Raw genomic sequence first — 21,117 nt, 5'->3', positions numbered from 1 at the left:
GTCCGGTAAGCAAGAACAACTCCTATATACGTATGAAGAATGAAAAGCTAAAAGCAATCAAGAAAGGCGTTATGGTAAAGGCAAGATGGGAACTGAATCAAGTCAAAAGAAAAGGGAAAGGGTAAGGTTGTAGATCGGGAAAAGAAAGAACCAAGAGTTAAGAAGGATCGGTCAAGGATTAAATGTTATCGGTGTGATGAACTAGGACACATTGCCACGTCATGTCCTAACCGAAACAAGGAGATGAACGATCAAAGTAACCTCACTCAAGATGGCGGACCGGTTCTAAACATGATGACGGTAGCTCGGAGTAAGGAAGATGTCGTTTTTCTAAAAGAAGACCGGGTTGATTCGAAGCAATATGCTTCTACCCCATGTGATAAAAACACGTGGATTCTTGATAACGGAGCGAGTAACCATATGACGGGAAATCTGGAATGGTTTTCCAACATCGATTGTAACAAGACCGGTAAAGTAAGTTTCGGTGATGGTTCATGTGTCGAAATCGAAGGTCGGGGCACGATAGTAGTAGAAGGTCAAAGGGGAGAACAACGAGCTTTGAGTGACGTTTATTTTATTCCATCTCTCAAAAATAATATTATAAGTCTCGAGCAATTAGACGAAGGAGGATGCAAGATCGGGATCCAAGACGGTATCTTATGGATATTCGAACAAGATGGAAGACTTCTAATCAAGGTACCGCGTTCCTTTAACCGGGTTTATAAAATTAATTTAAAGGTTGTTTCTCCGGTTTGCTTACAAGTTGATTTTCATAATATTGCATGGATTTGGCACGCTCACTTGGGGCATTTGAATTTTGATGCCCTTCGGGGTCTCTCGAAACTCGCGGATGGAGTGCCAAGAATCGAACACCCGATGCAAATTTGTGATGCATATATGCTAGGCAAACAAACAAGATCGGATATCCCGAAAGAATCTAATTATCGTGCAAAGGTACCACTCGAGCTCGTTTATGCTGACGTTTGTGGCGCGATTACTCCCGAGACACATGGTGGAAACCGATAATTTTTACTAGTTGTTGACGACTACACCCACTATATGTGGGTTTTCACGATAAAGACGAAAGACCAAGTTGCGGGTTTACTCATTGATTTAGTGAAAAATGTGGAACACGAAACGGGCAAGAAACTCAAAACCATACGCACCAACAACGGGGGTGAGTTTACATCCCATGTGTTGGAAGATTACTTATCAAGTATAGGTGTGGCACATCAGTTTACGGCCCCGTACACCCCACATCAAAACGGAGTGATTGAAAGAAGAAACCGAACCATACTTGGTACGACTCGAAGTTTGTTAAAGGCGATGTCACTACCACAAGACCTATGAGGAGAAGCGGTTCATCACTCAGTTTATTTACTAAACCGGTCACCAACAAAATCTTTGAAGGACTCGACTTCGTATGAGCGTTTTAAAGGAATAAAACCGAACCTTTCACACGTTAAAGTGTTCGGATGCACGGGGTGTGACATTCGTCAATTTCGGGTCACTTTTGTATTTTCTTTTATTATGTAAACCGACCCGTTTTGTAAACCGAAACCTTCGATATAATCAAAATGATGGATTTTATGTTACATTATTGTTTTATACTTGTCGGGTCTAAAAAATTTTCGGTCCTTAAAATGGCCTTAAAACGCTTAAAAACAACACCGGGGTCCAAAACTGCCAATTTTGAAATTCAGATTTTTCCCACCAAACCCACCACAACAACCCCGAGCTTGCTTTAATTGTGGCGACCCTAACAATTTCCGCAACAATTGCCCTCGCCTCACTTTTGCTAACCAAACCAAGACCATACCTTACTACCAAACCCAAGCCTACCAAGTCCAAACCTACCAACCCCAACTTCCCCAACTCAATGCACCACTCATCCAACCCATCCAAGCAATCCAAGCACCACCTCCACTTCCCCAACAAGCACCACAAGTGAACCATGGCAACCAATGGCGAGCTTTTATGATGAATGCAAATCAAGCTCAAGTGGGGAACGATGTCGTGAACGGTATGTTTTTGGTGAACTATCATTTGGCTTATATTTAATTTGATACGGGTGCCGATAGAAGTTTTATTTCTTTGAAATTTGAGTCGAAACTTGCGATGCCTCGAACTAAGCTTTCCCGACCGTTCTCTGTTGAAATCGCTAATGGCAATTCCATTACCATCAATTCTGTCGTCCGCGATTGTTCTCTCATTCTCTCCAAGCATAAATTCTCCATCGATCTCATCCCCATGCAAATGGGAAGTTTCTATGTCATAGTAGGCATAGATTGGTTATCTTTGCATCGTGCCGAAGTCGTTTGTTTCGATAAATTCATTCGCATTCTGCTTGTCAACGGTAAAATTCTTAAAGTCTTCAGCAACACTACTCCTAGGAAGCTTAATCTCATGTCGTGCGCCCAATCGCAAAAGTACGTTCAATTTCTAACTCTCGCAGTGATAAAAGACAAAAAGGAAAGGAAAATTCAAGATATTTCCATCATTCGTGATTTCCTCGACGTCTTTCCCGATGATGTCATCGGTCTTCCTACCGTTCGTCCGATTGAATTCCAAATCAATCTTGTGCCTGGCGCGATGCCCGTGGCCAAGGCTCCTTACCGTTTAGCCCCGTCGGAAATGCAAGAACTATCAAACCAACTCAAAGAACTTTCCGATAAAGGCTTCATTCGTCCTAGCTCTTCTCCTTGGGGTGCTCCCGTTCTCTTCGTGAAAAAGAAGAATGGTTCGTTTCGTATGTGCATCGATTACCGAGAACTTAACAAGCTTACTATTAAAAATCGTTATCCTTTGCCACGTATCGACGACTTATTCAACCAACTTCAAGGCGCAACTTGTTTCTCCAAAATTGATCTTCGATCGGGTTATCATCACTTGCGTGTTCGCGAAGAAGACATTCCTAAAACCGCTTTTCGTACTCGATATGGACATTTCGAATATTTGGTTATGCCCTTCGGGTTAACAAATGCACCCGCGGTATTTATGGACCTCATGAACCGCGTTTGTAAACCATTCCTTGATAAATTCGTTATTGTCTTTATTAATGACATTCTCATATTTTCTAAATCTAAAGCCGAACATGAACATCATTTGCGTTCCATTCTCGAGCTCCTTAGAAACGAACAACTCTATGCCAAATTCTCCAAATGTGAATTTTGGCTCGAGGAAGTTCAATTTTTGGTACATATCGTAAACGACAAAGGTATTCATGTTGATCCCGCTAAAATTGAGGCCTTTAAGGATTGGAAAACTCCAACGACTCCCACGGAAATTCGATCCTTCCTCGGTTTGGCCGGATATTATCGGCGTTTCATTCGAAACTTTTCCAAGATCTCTTTGCCTCTTTCCTCTCTCAACCATAAAGGAAAATCTTTTGAGCGGGGTTCGAAGCAAGAGGAAGCCTTTTATACTCTCAAGGACATGCTTTGCAATGCTCCTGTCCTAACCATTCCCGATAGAAATGACGATTTCGTTGTATTTTGTGATGCATCCCATCGAGGCTTTGGTTGTGTTCTCATGCAACGAGATCAAGTCATCGCATACGCATCAAGACAACTAAAGGTCAATGAGAAGAACTATACAACTCATGATCTCGAACTTGGTGCTTTCGTTTTCGCTCTCAAAATCTGGAGACATTACCTTTATGGTACATAATGTGTGGTTTTTACCGATCATAAAATCCTTCAACATATTTTTGACCAAAAAGATCTCAACATGAGACAACGACAATGGGTTGAATTACTTAGTGATTACGATTGCGAAATTCGCTACCATCCCGGTAAAGCGAATGTTGTCGCCGACGCCCTAAGTCGAAAGGTTAATTTTATATCCGTTCTGCTAAGCGTTGTTGTTCAAACCGATCTTCAAATCCGAATTTTCCAAGCTCAACGTACCTCCGTCGAAGAAGGTAATATGTACGACGAAATGTCATGTGGAGCCGAACTTCAACTTGAAACTAAACCCGATGGTCTTTTGTACTTTCTCAATCGTTTGTGGGTTCCCGATCACGATGAACTTCGTACTTGTATGCTCGACGAAGCTCACAATTCGCGGTATTCCGTTCATCCCGGTGTGGATAAGATGTATTTCGATCTTCGTGCTACCTTTTGGTGGCCGGGTATGAAAAAGGACGTAGCGTTGTTTGTATCTAAATGTCTTACTTGCTCAAAAGTCAAAGCCGAACATCAAAGACCTTTTGGTCTACTCGAGCAACCACCGATTCCCGTTTGGAATGGGAAGACATTGCTATGGACTTTATCACCAAATTACCCAACACCCAAAAAGACAACGATAGTATTTGGGTGATCATCGATTGATTAACCAAATCTGCTCATTTCATTCCGATCTGCGAGAAGTATTCCGTCGAGCAGATTGCTCAAATCTATGTTCGGAAAATCGTGTGCCGACACGGTTTGCCATTGTCTATCATCTCCGATCGCGATGCCCGTTTTACCTCTCATTTTTGGTGATCCCTTCAAGAAGCTTTAGGAACACGTCTCGATCTTAGCACCGCTTATCATCCTCAAACGGACGGTCAATCCGAATGTACAATCCAAACACTCGAGGATATGCTACGAGCGTGTGTTCGTGATTTTGGTGGGAATTGGGATTCTCATTTTCCGTTCATCGAGTTCTCCTATAACAATAGTTATCATTCTAACATCGAAATGGCTCCGTTTCAAGCTGTTTACAGTCGTAAATGTCGTTCCCCGATTAGTTGAAACGAAATTGGTGAAGCTCAAATCGCGGGACCCGAAATGGTCAAAGAAGCCACCGATGTCATTGATCAAATCCGTAAAAACCTCTTAGCCGCTAGAAGTCGTCAAAAGAGTTACGTCGACAAACGACAAAAACCGATTGAATTTAATGTTGAAGACCTTGTCCTTCTTAAAGTATCTCCTTGGAAGGGGGTAGTTCATTTCGGAAAGAAGGGTAAGCTAGCTCCTCGTTTCGTTGGTCCTTTCAAAATCCTTGAGCGTGTTGGAAAAGTAGCTTATTGACTTGAACTACCGCAAGAACTTGCCGGTGTTCATCCGACATTTCATGTTTCGAATCTCTAAAAGTGCCTAGCCGAGGGTAATCTCCATATACCTCTCGACGAATTACATGTTGATGAGTCGATGATCATGCTTGAACGACTCGTTGAGATCATGGATCGCAACGAGAAGAAAACCAAGCGTAGTCGTATTCGGTTAGTCAAAGTTCGATGGGAATCACGGCGTGGAACATAATTTACTTGGGAACGAGAAGACGTAATGAAAGAGAAGTATCCACATTTGTTTGCATCGTCGTCTTCATCTTAATTTCGGGACGAAATTTCCTAAAGTAGGGAATACTGTGACATTCGTCAATTTCGAGTCACTTTTGTATTTGTTTTTATTATGTAAAGCGACCCGTTTTGTAAACCGAAACCTTCCATATAATAAAAATGATCGATTTTATGTTACATTATTGTTTTATACTTGTCGGGTCTCAAAAACACCCTTTTCGGTCCTTAAAATGGCCTTAAACGCTTAAAAACAACTCCGGGGGCCAAAACTGCCAACTTTGAAAGTTCAGATTTTTCCTTTGTGACCTTAGCGCCGCGCTAAAGTCCTGGGGCAGAGACCTTAGCGCCGTGCTAAGGGAGGTCTGCACCAGCTGAACGTTTTTTGTTATTTTTGAGCGAACATGTGACTAAACCAACCCATTTTCATGCAAAACCCTTAATGCTTGACCCTTTCAACTTACCCTATATATACACCACCATTCCCATCCATTATTCCCCGATACAACTCCAAAAACTCTCTCAAATTCAAAGATCTTAAGGTTGTTTTCTTAGTGTTCTTGAAGGTTTGACTTCTAAAAGTTAAACTGAGTTATTTCTTTTATTTTAATTAGCTTATGTAGTCTTATTAATACTTGTTTATGGTGGTGCAACATATATATAATATACACCCCTTGTTACCTTTGGTAGTTGCTTCTCTGGTTCCGATCGGTTAAGCTTCGGACCTCGTAAGGCAAGGCTTCATGGAGGACTTCGTGTTCTTGATATATACACACACACATAACTTATTGCACATATTAATCGTGTTTAACTTATGCTCTTTTTAGTTTGTTTGTCACATTTATGAAGTTCCATGGTGGGGTTTGTAGAGACTAACCTCGGGTTAACCGTAAATTGTCCAAACCGTGAACCGAACTTTTGCTTACTAGTTTTGATAAAATAGTTGTTTAAACATGTTTAATGTTAGATTTAAGTTTCAAATATCATTTTTATAAGTTCTTTGATATTAAGCATGTGGAATCCATCTATGAACTCGTTGGGAGATGGAAACCGAACCAAACCGAAACTTTTGCTTAAAAGACTTGTTGTTAACTTTTAGTTGTAAAACTTTAATATTTTTCATTTATAATGTATTATACAAGATCTATGATATTTGGGCATGTGGAAACCATCAAGGAACATATTGTGAGATGGAAAACGAACCAATCCGATTTTTACTCGCTTAAGACACACAAGTGTGTTTTTAGCTATCAAGACTTGTGTATTTCTTTAAAAATAGTTTACAAACTGATTTTACTTGATTTCTTAAGTATTTGGAATTGTTGGATCCAACTTGATCTCATAACATAGTTTGGACCGACAAAACCGAACACTCGCTTAACGTACGTTGTTAGTTCTAAAACAATAGATCTACATACTTGGTTAAGTCATATAAAGTTTTATTGAGTTATCTCATAACATTCATTATTTTGGAAAGTTGACTTTGGGTTTGACCTACTATCAAGACCCGAACCAACAACACGGACACTCGTTAAAGACCCGTTTTAGTATCTTTGTCCCAAAGGAACTTGCTTTAGCATTTTTCCCACCTTATTACTTAACATAGGTTAAGTAAATGGTAAGGTTAGATACTTTAACCCAGTTTCGAGCAAACTTACATTTTTAAAGGGTTATTATTGTAAATTCTTAAATAGTTACATTTTAAACCTTGAACTTTAATTGTTTACTTTTTGCAACAATTATTTTATTTAAAGATTTTCAAGACAACCTTTCTAAATCCAAGACTTTCTTTTATTTAGGATTCATACGTTAAACCCGTCGTTCTGACAAATCTTCAAATTACCAACTTTTCATGTTTATTACTTGAACGTGAGTAACTTCATACCCCGTTTTCTATCTTTTGTTTTGGGGTGACATTTCATACTTATTCAAATCAAATGCTTTATACTTGAGTCTTAAACCACAAACGTTATTGTATACTTTACTTAAATAAATGCTCGATTTGGTGTTCTATGCTTGCATGATTATATGCTTTTGTGTTTACCGCTTTTGGAAGGTTGATTCATAAATCCGTGAACTATCTGGTATTCTCTTATAGCACGGTACCGTTAATGTATTCTTGTTAACGACCTCATGAAATCCGAATCTATTTGATATTCTCTTATAGACGGTGCCGCTAATATATTCTTATTAGCGACCTCATATTATCCAAATTATTGCTATTTATTTGTTGTTTCGTATACAAGATTGTGGCTTTTCTATTATATACATATATGCTCAAAAACTATGAATTGATCACCAACCTTTGTGTTGACAAACTTTATTTTATGAAATGTTACAGGTTTGCATCTAGGTTGATTTTGGAGTTCGGTGAAGAAAACGTCACAAATACCGTTAGGATATTAGCAAAAATGAACAATATTTGATTTGCCATATTTTGTTGCATTTGACTTATGATTATCGTTATGTGACATTTTCGATGTTGTGAAATGAAATGAGTTGTTAAATATTGTCGCTTAAAATAGTGTCATGCGCTTATGGGCAATCTTTACACCTCAGCATTTTCCGCCGCCTTTAGTCGGGGTGTGACACGGGGTATGTAAAAGTCCTTGGTACTGGTCAAAAGAAATTAGACGACCGAAGCATTGTGATGATTCACTTAGGTACTCAACCTGGAACAAAAGCCTACCGTATGTTTGATCCGATCAAAAGGCGAGTACACGTTACGCGGGATGTCAAGTTTGACGAGTGTAAAAGGTACGCGTGGGCTGATCTTGACAAACAAGAGGGAAAAAAGGGTCCGGAATGTACCGAGTTTATTGTTAGGTGCGATATTGAACCCGAATCGGAGTAGGTGACATCCGGGTTTGACACCGGGGCCGTAGACCGTCATGATACCGGTGAGTTGATTCGTATCAGAAACGGAAGTGAGTCGTTAACTTCAGAAGGTGACAGCCCACCTGTAAGCCCGACTAGGCCCGACACTGTCCTAGACGAAGAACCTTTACAAGTTATCGAACCGCGTTGAACTACTCGAAATACGGTTTTGCCCAAGAAATTTAGCTACTTTCTGGTTGAAGGTATACCGACACCCTCCAAGCAAGACCCGACAACCGACGAAGTAAATCTCCTATTATTATTCGATGATGAACCGGTAAATTTTCGAGAAGCTAATAATGAAAAACATTGGAGAAAAGCAATGGAAGCGGAGATCGAGTCGATTGAAAGAAACAAGACATGGCGGTTAGTCGAAGCACCACCCAAAGTAAAACCGATAGGTTTAAAGTGGGTCTATAAAATCAAAAGTGATGAAGCCAGGAAAATAACCAAGTACAAGGCCCGACTCATAGCTAAAGGGTATGTTCAGAAATATGGGATCGATTTCGAAGAGGTGTTCGCACCAGTGGCGAGAATAGAAACCGTTCGACTTTTACTCGTGTTAGCAGCAAACCGAGGTTGGGAAGTTCATCACTTGGATGTAAAATCTGCGTTTCTTTAGGGTGATTTGAAAGAAGAGGTGTACGTGGTTCAACCAGATGGGTTTGTTAAGAAAGGTCAAGAAGGAAAAGTGTACAAGTTGGCTAAAGCGTTATACGCTCTACGCCAAGCTCTGAGGGCGTGGAATACTAAACTAGACTGGTCGTTAAAGGAACTCGGTTTCACTCGATGTAAAAAAGAACAAGTGATTTACAAAAGGTGTTCCGGTCAAAGGCTACTACTCGTTGGAGTTTACATTGATGATTTGATAGTCACAGGTACAAGTGTGCAAGAAATTGCAAATTTCAAAAGACTAATGGAGTCAAGGTTCGAGATGAGTGACCTCGGGTTGTTGCATTACTATCTTGGAATCGAAGTGAAGCAAAACGATTGTGGGATAACATTAAAGCAAAACGGTTATGCAACAGAAATCCTAAAAGAAACAAGTCTTTGGGAGTGCAACTCGACTCAATTTCCTATGGAACTGGGCTTAAAGTTGTCGAAGGAAGATGAAAATCCGAAGGTAGATCCGACCGGTTATAGAAAGATAATCGGAAGCTGGCAGTATTTAACTCATACGAGACCTGATTTGAGCTACTCGGTTGGTTATGCAAGTCGGTTCATGCAATCACCAACTCAAGCTCATGCTCAAGCGGTTAAATATATTCTCCGATATCTAAGAGGTTCACTCGACTTTGGTATTACTTACTCGAGAGGCGGAAACAATATGTTGCACGAGTATAGTGATAGTAGTCATACGGTGGATATGGATGATGGTCGGAGCACCTCAGGTTTGATTTTCTACTATGGTACATCACCGATATCATGGGTTTCTCAGAAACAAGGAACGGTGGCGTTATCATCATGTGAGGCTGAATTTATGGCAGCTACATCGGCTGCATGTCAAGCCTTATGGCTTCGGGGTTTGTTGTCAGAGATGACCGGAGAAAAGGAGGAAATCGTGACGTTGAAGGTGGATAATTCATCGGCTATCGCTTTGATGAAGAATACGGTTTTTCATGGTCGAAGCAAGCACATCAACACACGGTACCATTTCATTCGGGAGTGCATCGAAAGAGAACAAATCAAGGTGGAGCATGTCAGTGGAGATTTACAAAGAGTAGACATCCTTACAAAAGCATTGCCACGGTTGAAGTTTAACGAGATGCGAAGCTTCATCGGTGTCACAAGATTAGGGGGGGTGATTGTTAGTGTATTCTTGCGTAAGTGCGGGGACCTAGTTGTCGTACTTACAAACCTAGGGGGTTTTTGAGTTAGTTTTTCTCCTATTCTTGTCTAACAAGTAATTGTATGGTTATAAATAGGGTTATTTGTAATCAAGTATTCACAACTTATTAATCAATACAATAAAGATTTAGACTTGAAATCTTATTGTCTTCACTTTAGACACCAAAAGACGGTACAGTTTTCCGTTATTTTAGGCATGAAAAAATGTTACTTGATGGAGGAGTTTTGGCAAAATATACGGACACCAAACATAGTTATTCATTAAATAAACGCCCCGCAAGGTAATATACATGCTCTCAAAACTAATTTCTTGTTTGTTATACAACATGTAGAGTAATTAGATAGATTCTTGGATTGGTCCTTGGGCTTGGTCCAAATGCTGAATATCTCCATGTGGTAATGGTTTATATAAATTATGAATTTAGTCTCCAACCAATAATTTATCTTTCATGCATCTATGGCCCAAGAAGTTAATGGAGTTAGATTGAAGAGTACTCTTTTATACTTTTTCATGATTGTTGCATTCAAACGTAAGACATACCTTTAGCCACGATGAAGCTGCCTTCACCTTAATTTTTAGATGCAAAAAAGACACATTTAAATGGATCTTACAACATCTCTTGTAGGGCAGTTTAGTTAAATTGCAAAAAAGAAAAAAAAAATAGTAGAACTGATGGATAATGTTAGAGCACTCATCTTTATTTAGTTACTCACTAATGAGTTTTCAAGGTTCACCTCTACTCCAGAATTCTTGTGTGTATTTATACAAAGAGTCATGGACGGGTGAATAGTCTTGCTTAATTAGAGACTTAACACTCTAATAAAGTCTAATCAAGTGATATAAAAAAACTCTACTCAGAAGTAAATCTTCAAATTACCATATGAAGAGCCCCGTAAGTAACTTCAACAAAATTAAGTCTCCATTCGTCTTAGTTTAAATTTCCAACAGTTAGTAAGTTGGAGGATAATAATAATAATATTTTTTTGAACGACCAACTAAGTAACGCCGGGTACTTCGTACGCGGCCCGCATTGGCTAAAGGTAGCCCGAGCCAGCCACTAGTCCGGACGAACGGAGCTCCTAGCAGTCCACCTATTGAGGGATTCACCGGATAAAACCCGACCCTCACGCCCGCCAAACGGCATGGCAGCGAGGAGCCGGTAAAACCGGGTGAGATAAGGACTCGAACCCTGGCAAGCCAGGGTCATCCCTCATATCTCCCATATAAATTGGTGATAGTGAGGTTTGAACCCCCTACCTCTCACTTATAATTATAAAGTGAATGCTATATCATTGAACCAAAACCAACTTATAATTATAATAATAATAATAATAATAATAATAATAATAATTGAAAACAACCACAAAGTCTTAATAAAAGTTCAACACGGAAGTTTCGTGAACAACATAACTGCATGACATTTCGTCATTCTTCATTGCTTCTTATAAACCCTGTCATATTCCTTATTAAAATATCACACAAAATGACCCCATGCATGGGAATATATAATACTTTAAAATACACCACATGGATGACAAATGACATATCATCGTACGTCAACAACGTAAGGCAACCCGTAGTGGGTGGGAATTTCCGGCAATAAAGGGTGAGCACACCGTCCCCCGGCGAAATTTGGGGTGATATAGAGGGTGGGGTGGGGGGTGGGCAAACTATTTGTTGCCGGCTTATTATTATTATTATTATTATTATTATTATTATTATTATTATTATTATTATATTTGTTTGTTATATATATGTGTGTGTATATATCGGGCCACAACACATTACACCCTAAAAACAAAAACCTATCATTTACTGACTAGACATCAAATGACGCAAACCGCCCCATTTTATAATCCCTCCACTACAGATAGTTTAAGAACCGTCTTTTTATGTCTGGAACTCTGAATCTTAAAGAAATGGACCACACTGACTAAACATACAAATATAGGACAACCTTTGCTAAACTTTACAAAATCCACGAACATATGCTTTTTACAACATTAAGATGTGGTAATATACGTCTCCTATCAACGAGGAGAATAAAAAAGTAAATATTATACAAAATATTTAATTTCTTATTTTGTTTATGTTAATCTAACATCCTTCTCAAGCGAAATAGTGATGGACCAAGACGAAGCATAGCTCGAAAGTAGTCATAGTGAGCGTGAGGAAGTCTTTAATTTGGTGACTATGTCCGCCACTTGAAGCTTGTTTGAAGGAACTTGGCATACAATTTACATGAAGAGACAAGAGTGAAATGATATATAATTAAGATTAGTATGATTGGCTCGTTTAAAAGAAAATGGATATGACATAAACAAGGCACTATGGTTGTCATATAGTAGATCCAGTTGTCGATCAGCTGCAATATAGGTAGTTCTTGAAGCATGCAGGTGTGTAATCCAAACAATTTCTACAGCAGTATTGGCCATGACTCAATATTAAGATACATAGCTGGAATGAGACGCTGTTGATTGTTTCTTGGCACTCCAACAAACAAGCTAGGCTGCCACCAAGAGGATTGAGTAGCCATAGTTGAAATTGTTGGGTTTCAATGGTGGTTCGGAGAAAACGGTTAATACAAAACTAACCCGTTTTAATTAATATATTCGTTTAAGTAAATATTAATTGATTAATATATAAAAAAGAACCGAATAAACGCAGCGGCTATAAACGAGTAAAACCGAACCCGAAACCCAAAACGAGAATCCGATTATAACATATACGAGTACGATAAATGAACACCAAACCATAGATAAAAGTTTAGAGATAATACCACGGTTATACACAACCGGGAAGAACACCGAGTGATAACAAACGTAGCTAGGTATGACACAATCAATCGGACCAAGAAATCCGGTGGTTACAACCGCTGTGGACGGTGGCGACGCGGCGGTGAGAGGCGGCGGCGCGGTGGCAGACGTTGGATGAAGTAGCAGCTCCTATGAGCTGTGATTGCGGTGGTGGTGCAGCTGCAGAAGCGTACATCAGTAGAAACAGCGCTGCAGTATAGATGGCGGCGACCGGAATAGCGTCGCCGGACCGGGTTCGCCGGAATAAACAGGACAACAGCTCGTGATAGCGGTAAATAGCAACAGTGACAGAAACAGTAGCTCGAGCAACGAAAGTTAGCTGTGGTGGTGTTCCGGTGTGTTGTTACAGCTGGCGGAGGGAGGCGGCGTTTTTCCGGTGGCCGGAAAAATGGCCGGCGGCGGCGGCTGTAGTGTGGACAGCTAGGGTTTGTGTTGGTGAAGATGATTATTATTTATTTATAATTATTAACATACTATATATAGTAAGGCTTTAGGGCTAAACCATTTTAAACCCATTGTGCTTAAGTCCAATTACCAACTAAAGCCCAATCCACCATCCATTTTACTAATTAATTGTGTCGGCCCAGTTAACGATTAAGTGAGCTTAAGGTTCGTTATTCTCGGTGTAACTCATACCGGGTCACAATCGGGTCGGCACGCGTTGACTTGACCAGAACCGACCATAAAATCCAACAGTCTCCCACTTGGACGGTTAAGGATCAAGTATCACAACGCTGACAGCTAGAGGTGTTCTAGCTATACATAGCTGTCCCAACCAATTATGACATTTTTAAATCCATAACCAAAATATCTTGGAATACGTTATTGCAATATAATGAATTTATAGTAATCGTTGTCATCTATCCTTTCTGTATAAGACATCAATTGGACAATGAGACATGGATCAAATCAATCTCATATAGTGTTCAATTATTGTAGTTCTCGATATAGAGTCAAAGTGGTCCAATCAAACACACAGTAAGTTTGGGTGAGGCCTCACACTTTACCAGTTTGAAACAACGAGAGCGCCAAGATGTCTAACTGTTACATTTTCATCTAAGAGTACAAAATCCCATCTTGACTACATACAACTCCCACTAAACTCCAGAACATTCCCAATCAATGCCTTTATGGCTGGCAGTTACGCAACAGCGTTTAACATGGTAAAAAAATATTCCTCGGTAAACGAAAGTTCCAATATGTATCTCAGGTCTAAGGATACTAAATGAGCATACTATTATCAAAACATCTTCTGATCAAGATCCATGAAGATGATTTGATGCGAGTTACATCCAACGTCATTCATAATGAGGTCTGTGAGTTTGGAAGTCAACTGCTTGAGTCCAAAGTCAGAATAGTCTTAATTCAGAATCGTTCCCACGAGTCTGACTGACTACGGATAATTTAGAATACAATATTCACGGATTAAACGTATTAAAAGAACACAGTTGTATCATTCAACGTTTGCATTTAACCATTAAATCAAAAGTGAACTTAAAAGTACAACTGTTTTAATATTCATACATCCAAATACTAAATCAAAATAAATCACTAGAAAGTCTAAGCCCGATAGCATCTCTATGCTGATCATGCTTGTCCTGAGTCATCGGCTTAGTGAACGACTCAGCTAGTTCTTGATCTGGGTCTACTTTGCTTATCACGATGTCTTTATGTTCCAGTAATTCTCGTACATAGTGGAACTAAAAATGTGCTTGGCCATGTGACGAAAATTGGGCTCTTTGGCTTGAGCAATAGCACCTGTGTTATCACATATTACATCGATCATTTTCCAAAACTTGGAACCAGATCGAGGTTGGCTATGAATTTCTTCATCCAAGCAGATTATGAGCGAGAATATCTCAGTTATTCTGGAAGTTAGCGTCAGTGTAACACCTTACAGTGAGCTCCTCTTCCGCTCCTCCAAACATGCATACGAGACGTTAGGTCTAGTGCATAATATAGCGTACATGACAGAGCCAATCGCTGAAACATATGGAATTGTTTGCGTATGCTTAGATTCAATGTCCGTTGCCGGAGATTGAGATTTGCTCAAACGGTTCCTTTAGCAATGGAACAGCTCCTATCTTGGAGTTGTCCATTGAGAAGCGTGTCATGACTTTGCTTATGTATTTACTTTGACTTAGCCCTAGAAGCCTCTTAGATCTATCTCTGTAGATCTTGATTCCCAGAATATAAGCAGCTTCACCAAGATCTTTCATTGCAAAACAAGATCCCAACCAGTGCTTAACTTCCTTAAGCATAAGAATGTTGTTTCCAATTATCAGTATATCATTCACATACAGGATGAGGAATGATATAGTGCTCCTACTAGTCTTTCTGTAAACACAAGGCTCATCTTCATTTTTGATAAAATCAAACTCTTTGATTATTCTCATCAAAATGTAGATTCTAGCTACGAGATGCTTGTTTGAAAATCCACTTGCTCCCTATTGCCCGACCTTCGGGGGGTAGCTCAATCAAGTTCCAGACTTGATTGTCATGAATAGATTGCATCTCGGCGTTCATGGCTTCACGCATTTTCTCAGATTCTGGATCCAAGATTGCAGATTTGTAGTTAGTAGGTTCGTCGTTAGACTTGGATACTAATAATACTTCTGGACCATCCAGATGCAATAGGTATCTTGGATTGGTACGGGAGTTCTACTAATTCTGCGAACACTAGTGTTCATGTCTGATGTATCAACAACAACAACAACTTGTTGATCAGACGCTCCAACTTCCTAAGTTGTTTGTGGTTCTTGAATTTCTTCAAGATCGACAATGTTATCTCCAGTTCCTCGATTGAGAAATTCTTTCTCGAGGAATTGGCCTTTCCTCTTGATAGAAATCCAATTTTTATATCAGGATGGAAGAAGAAATAACCACTTTGGTTCTAGTATCCGACGAAAACAACTTTTACGCGGCGGGGATTGAGTTTGTATCAGACTCAATCGTGACATATGCATCATGTAAGGCCCCGTTACTGGTGCCCTACTTTAGCGTTGGATTTACTCATAAACACAGTTCTAAATATCAGAGTTAATTAAAACTTTCGCACAATAATAGTAAAGGTCAACCATTCATTACAAAACATTCTTAACTTGTCTTTTAAAACGTAACATAAATGATAATATCAAAACATCATGACAAATCTTCAGATGCCATCCTCTTCAACATTACCATGTGTCCCGCTCAAACCAACTGTCTCAACCTGTTAACATGCGTGCATACTAAAAGTCAGCTACGCTGAGTGAGTTTTAGTTAATCAGATAACTTACTTTACATACACATATACGTGCCTGAAGGTACGCTTTACATACTTAACCTGTTCATCATTCTTGCATATATATCCATAACTAACCTTACATTATAAAGAGCATTCGCCCTACATACCTCGGATATTATTAGGGTCCGGTACCCTCCATCCTCGGATATTATTAGGGGCCGGTCTCCCTTCTTCCTCAGATATTATTAGGGTCCGGTACCCTCCATCCTCAGATATTATTAGGGTCCAGTACCCTCCATCCTCGGATATTATTAGGGGCCGGTCTCCCTTCTTCCTCAGATATTATTAGGGTCCGGTACCCTCCATCCTCAGATATTATTAGGGTCCGGTACCCTCCATCCTCGGATATTATTAGGGTCCGGTCTCCATTTTTTTCCTAATATAATGCCATACCTTTCCATCTATATAATTCTAAGTTTCATAGATACATACACCACTCATCCATCACATATACAATCATATCATCCAAACATCACCTGAAAGTGCATGCAATATCCGAAGATTATTCACGCACCGACAAGCTTTCATTCACATTTAGATATACATAAATAACATACAAATCATACATGGCATACACTTACCATTAAGGTATGTGTATTAACTATCACATCGAGTATGCACACAGCCCCGAAAACATAACAAGGAATGGGGCTAGAACTCACCTGAATGCGGTTGCGTTCACCATTTATGGTTATTCCTTTCTTGAGCTGTGCACGACTAACTGTATAACAATTACATGTGTCAATTTAACTATTACTACCCTTATCGATTTTCTAGTTTAATTATCACCCTTAACTGTCACACCCTGAAAATCCACTAACGGAGTTTTACCGTCAGAGGGTGTGAACTAACAGGATTGGAATCATTAGTTATAATCAAACATCATAAGTAAAGTTTTAAAACCACGAAACATTTAAGTGTAAATAAGTGCGGAAGCGTAAAATCATAAACCAAGTGTTGCGTCACGCAGGACGACATAAAACCCAATTAATAACAGTTTAAAAACAAGTTTGCAAAAACGATAGGGTTCAAGGTAATGCATGATCCTATACCGCGCGCCCGCCTTGGCTACCTGAGAATAACATACTAAAAGTGTCAACACGGGGTTGGTGAGTTCACAAGTTTATATAAATAAAGCGTTTGCGTTTGCGTTTACGTTTTGCGTTTGCGTTTGCGTTACCAGATAATGTTAAATCAATTATATATCGATAGGTAGCTAGCCTATACAACAAGTATTACCAAGTGTTCGACACCGAATCTGACTGTTTATCAATTGCCTTGCCACCATGTCTATCCTGACCATGGAAAATGTGTTAGCCAAGATTACACCCACTCGACCTCCAGTCGAGTTTAGCGTTGGGTGGGGTTTGTCAAACCCAGTAGTACTACTCAACAATGACTCGCTATTATACAAATACTAAACAGTTTGATGTTATGAAGGAATTTAGTTGTTTCGTTTGCCACTTAGCCTTTACAAGTGATATATAACTAATAACAAAATCTAAAGCGTTTTGGAGTATGTAATCTCCCCCAAGTAAAAAGCGTTTAAAAGAGTAAAAGGGGAACGTGAAACTCACTGTTTGCGAAGAATTCAAAAACAAGTCACCCAAGAGATGCGCGTCACAGAAAATCCTCACTAGCGTTCTAAAACAAGAATGAGATTTTCTAAGTGTTGGAACTATTATTGAGTCTCTAGACTTGGCACATAATACCTATGCATAAGATACGTTTCGTGTTTCGTTTGTGAATTGTGTGTGACTCAACAAACACATTGGTGATACGTTACATGTGTGAACAACCAATTACGTGTCAAGTATTAATATTGTACATTACTAGCAATTATTTCCCACAAGGGCAATTTAGTCAAAAACATAGCAATTATCTAGCAACAAGCACGTCTCATGTATTTTCATATAGTTCAGCAGTTAATTTTATCAAGACATATTTCTACTTGAAAGATTACTCTATTCAACAGATCATAACATATCAATTAATTCATCAAAAATCGTCACAAAAGCACACATGAGTTAGGTTTCCAGAACTATTTTTATTGTATTTTTATTCCACATATATTTCTCACAATGATCAAAACATTTTAGTAAACTCACAGCAGTCAAAATCATGCGCAACAGAATTTTATTTGTTATTCCCATTAAATGAAGAATCCAATTAATGCAAGACCAATTGGGTTAGGTTCTTAACTCAACATGTCAACTTCCAGAGGTGGAACCAACCCATTTGGTCTTGTAGTTCATGAGATATGATAATTACAAAACAACCTAACAGCAGGTCTCACAATTCAGATTTGCACTTCAGTTTTGTAAAATAATAAAAGTTAACTTTTACCAGTCCAAAAATTACAAACTTGGACTTTATAAAAACTAGACTCAACCTAGTACACTGTAGTGTTAACAATCTCTACCAATTACTAAATTAACATTCAGTTACAGTTGTCTAAACATAAAATACAATCTGTCCAGTACCAGTTTTGACTTTTGATCACATTTAAATCGTTTGAGCAACCAAAACACCTCCAAATCAGGTGTGGTTGGGTTTTCTGAAAACTAGACTCAGAGAACTACCTTTTAGACTCATAAATATTCCAGTTTGGTTTTATATTTAACAAGTTACGCCTCGTTCAAGTTTAACTATCACTGCTGTCAAAAATCAGCAAGCACACACAATCGTCTAGCATGCATCCTAAGCATATGACATATCTCCAAACATGCAATAAACATAATTATCCATAAAAATCAGTAGTAAACCCTCTAGGGTTTACGAAAAATCAATGCTCTAACAATCTTTCACCGTTCAATATCACACATGATCATTTAAATCAATAACCAAAGCATAATTAAGCATCATCTAATTCATACAAAGCATAAGAACACTTAACACATGATTTACAAAATTAGGGTTTTATGTTTATACCTTAAAAACGCAGAAACGAGCAAGAGGAAGGTGAGAGATGCCTAGAAACAAGTGCGGGATGCTCCGATTATGAAAAACAAAGCCAAAACGGAGGTGATATGGTGTTGGTGGTGGCTGCCGTCGCAAGAGGGGAGGGGGGTGAGGGCCGATCGGGTTAGAGGAGGGAGGGAGGAGGTTAGGGTTTTTAATATTATTAATAATAATATGTTACACAAAGGCCCCTCAACTTTTAGTTATTACTTTTCTAGTATAAAGTAGCTTTTTGCATCTTGAGTTAATGTTCTACACAATATTATCAAATAACACATAAGCCTAACACATAATTATCAAATAATTATTGTTTGGATGTTTATCGTTTATTCACCAATGGTTTGCGTCAACTCGTTTGCGTTTCGGTGCAATCCCGAAAGACTACATGTGTAGTGATTGTCAAGCATCATTTAAAACCCTAGTCTAAATGTAATGAGATGTGCATTATAGATCAAGTGATCTTAAGTTTGAATTGACGGAGTTTGAATTAACGGAGTTAACCTGAAATTGACGAGTGTCACATTAATGAACGGGGGTCCGGGGGCAGCACCCGTGGTAGCGGGGTTCTAGGGGCGGCAGCCCCTAGAGGGGTCCAAGGGGCAGAGCCCCTGCCTGGGGTTAAGCTGTCAGGTCAGGTTGGAAAAATTTTATTTCCATTAACTGTCTTAACACATTTTCCATTAGGATTTTAAATTATTATTTTATTCGTCCACTTGTTTTCTATAACGAATTAAGATTAATTCGTTATTTGAACATAACCTGATTCGTGGCCTAATTCGTTATCAGAAAATGTCCTGATTCGTTACCTTAACTTTGCGAACTTGTGAGTAACGAATCACCTGAATCGTTATCTGATTTGTTATCTTACATGATCTGGTTCGTTATCCTAGTTCGTTAGCCTAATTCATTATCTTGTCGTGACTTGATTCGTTATCTTAATATAACGAATGGTAGATAACGAATTAGAGGCTCATTCGTTATCAAGTCACATGAATGAGTCCCATTCGTTATGAATGCGTATTGAATTGGTCAATCATAACGAATAATCCCAGTTCTTATCCAGACTTTGACTCAGGGTTAAAGTCAAAATTGCGACAATTAGTCAACACATACCAAATCTGCAATTAAACCTTCGATTCTAAACGAAATATCGCGATTTAGGCATCAATAAACTCGGAATCATAGCACAAACAAAACCTAGGTGTCCAATCAGCCAAACATTCGTGTTTAAAGGGTGGGATTTGTTCATACATACCTACGGCTCATTTATCAATCGGTTTAACCCATCAAATATTAACCAATTTCTGTGAGTCTTGTTTCGTTGGATTCGTTTTTACCTAATAAACTCATATTTAGGGTTATTAAATGAATTCGAACCTATATGAACAAGATCCCGTTATAAACGTACCTTAAACGAGTCGAACTACGAGCACGGTTAAGCCTTGATGTTGTTTTGGTTCTTCACGATGATCTAGCACCAACGGGTTCGGGTTTCCACCTTCGAATCTTGGATCGGGTAATAGGATGGTGTTTGTGTGTGTTTTTGATGGTGTAGGCTATGGTGTAGAGATAGATAAAAATGGAAAGGTTTAGGATTTAAGGGGTATTTATACTCCCTTAAGCCCATGGACCTAAGGTCTATTCCATTTCTTATTTCATCTTCTAAAGTCCAAGCCCATCATCTTATAGTTTATTTATCTAAACCGATAACGACACACTATAAAATAAACGAAATTTATTTTATTATTATAACCAAAAGTAGGATGTTACAAGTCTTCCCTCCTTAATGAGGTTTCATCCTAGAAACCTGATTATTACATAAACAAATTCGGGTAAAACTTGAGCATCTCATCCTCAGCTTCCCAAATTGCATCTGAACCCTTGTGATGCTTCCATATCACTTTCACTAAAGGTATAACTTTGTGACGAAGTTGCTTCTCCTTGCGGTCAACTATCTCGATTGATTGCTCGATGTAATTCAATTATTCATCAACCTCAATGTTCATTAATGGCACATGAGATGTGTCATCCGCCAGACATTTCCTCA

Source organism: Bidens hawaiensis, unplaced genomic scaffold, assembly GCF_021521415.1.
Source record: "Bidens hawaiensis isolate Kalapana, Puna unplaced genomic scaffold, B.hawaiensis_p1.1 tig00006961_1, whole genome shotgun sequence".
Classification (NCBI taxonomy): Eukaryota; Viridiplantae; Streptophyta; class Magnoliopsida; order Asterales; family Asteraceae; genus Bidens; species Bidens hawaiensis.
The sequence above is the reverse complement of the archived record's forward strand: the minus strand, read 5'-3'. Positions refer to the sequence as shown.